Below are 2,301 nucleotides of genomic sequence, written 5' to 3' on the forward strand. Positions count from 1 at the left end.
TTTTAAAAGCATAATTACGAAAAGTGTTTAGGAATTAACATAAGAGAATACCTTAAGACACAAAAAGCCATAACTCAAAGGAAAAAAATAGCAATGAAATAGGTTAAGACCTAATATTGAAAAGTTGTCATGGAAAAAATGAAAAGAGAAGTCTATTGTGGGGAATATCTTTACTGTTTATAAATCATACGAACGACTCACAAACAGTTCATTAACAAAAATATAATAATGAAATATAAGAAAATAAAAATATAAGAAATATAAATAAAATATAAGAAAATATAAATAAATTCTCAATAAAAAATCTCAAAAATATAAGAAAATGCAGATAGTCCAATTAAAAATGGAAACATGGACTCAATAAAAGCATATCTATATTATCAAATAACATATAAAGAGATACTCATTATAATTAGAAAAATAAAATGTAAAGTTGCATGAGGTATCACTATCACATAGCCAAAAATGAAAGGACTGATAATATCATGTATTATCAAGGATATGGAGCAACTGAAACTCCCATATGCTGCAAACAGTAGTATACATTTGATAACTGATTTGCAAAACCTTATAGCAAAGTAAAAATATGACCCAATAATCCACTATTGATAGACACTTTGCGTGTACCAAAAGACATTAAAGGAATGTAATAGTGGTAATAGTAATAGAAGCTCCAACATGGAAATAACAAAAGAGTCCAATTAAAATTAATAAATTATAATAATGGAATGGTATATAGCCATAAAAACCTATAGCTTTACAAATCACACAGTTGAATTACATAAGCATAATACTGATGATATTGACAAATCAGGGTTATTTGAATGCAAGCTAAAAGAACTATGTAAAAAAGATTTTCTGAGGAAGGAGAAAGAAATAGAAAATGTAAAAAATATCTTTCTGTTTATGTCTCATAGTTTTTAATGTATTCTGCCTATTTGGCACAGCTCATAACAGAGGTTATGAAATATGATATAAATTAATTCATACTGCATATGAATTAGTGTATGCAATTATCTCCACTGGTGTTACAGTGAGAATTTCGTATCAGATTATGACAAATGGGCAACCTGGTTATTTAGTTTCACTGATGTTCTGAATTTTCAAATTTATTTTGAAATATTCTATTTTATTGCATGATTTTGAGAGGTTGTATCTATCTGGGACTGCTCTAAAAGTGACCATATTTTCCTTAATTTTATATAAGTAAACAATATGTTAAGGAAGTTAAACCAAGCACATACAACCAGAAGATGTCAGGCTGAAATAACTACATTCAAATATAAAGTCTATCATATCTTATTGCAAATATTTATTTTTGTAAAACAAACTACCTTAAAACTCCATAGCTTCAAGCAAGAAGAATAATTTTGTTGACATCTCTCACAATACTGAAGTTAACTTCACACATCTATGTGATTCTTCTTCAACATCACTGTTCCCGTTAGTAGATGGGATTAGGTTCTCTTGAAGGATTTCTCACTCTCATGTCAACTAGTTCATGCTAGCTCTAGTCTGGATGCTCACCTGGTGCAGTAATCCTGAAAACCTGAACATAAACTTTCCCTATGGCCTGGTATTCTTCATAGCATGACTTGGTTACTTTAGAGGGCATCTCATCCCAAGATTACACAACAGAAGTTTAATAAACTTTAGTGACAATCTCACAAATCAAGTAGTGTTATGTCCCCACAGTCACAGCGTTACCCAAATTCAAGTACAAAAGATCTAAACCTCAACTCTTGGTGGCGAAATAGAAACCATAGTAGCCATTCTAAATCCTATTGTGGTTTTATTTGCATTTCCTTGATGCTTAGTGACACCGAACATATTTTCATATACTTGTTAGACACTAATATTTTGGACACTTCTCATTTTGGAGAAGCTTATTCATTTGTTTCAAAATTTTTGCCCATATTTTAATCAGAATTTGTGTGTGGGGGGGTTGAATTTATTGTATATTTTGGATATTAATCCCTTGTCCAATTAATAGTTTGAAAATATATTTCTCCTATTATACAAGTTGTCTTGACTCATTTCCTTTGCTGTGAAGGTTTTTAGTTTGATATAATCCCTTTTGTCTGTCTACTTAGGGTTTTTTTTTTTTTTTTTTTTTTGCCTGTGCCTTTAAGTTTTTACCCATAAAATCTTTGCCCAGACCAATGTCCTGAAGCATGTCCCCTGTGTTTCCTTCTAGTAGTTTTATAGGTTTGGGTTTTACATTTAAGTCTTCAGTAAATTTTGGGTTAATTTTTGTTTATGGTGTGAGAAAGGGGTTTAGTTTCATTTGTCTGCATACGG

This window comes from Papio anubis, chromosome 3 (assembly GCF_008728515.1).
Source record: "Papio anubis isolate 15944 chromosome 3, Panubis1.0, whole genome shotgun sequence".
NCBI classification, from domain to species: Eukaryota; Metazoa; Chordata; class Mammalia; order Primates; family Cercopithecidae; genus Papio; species Papio anubis.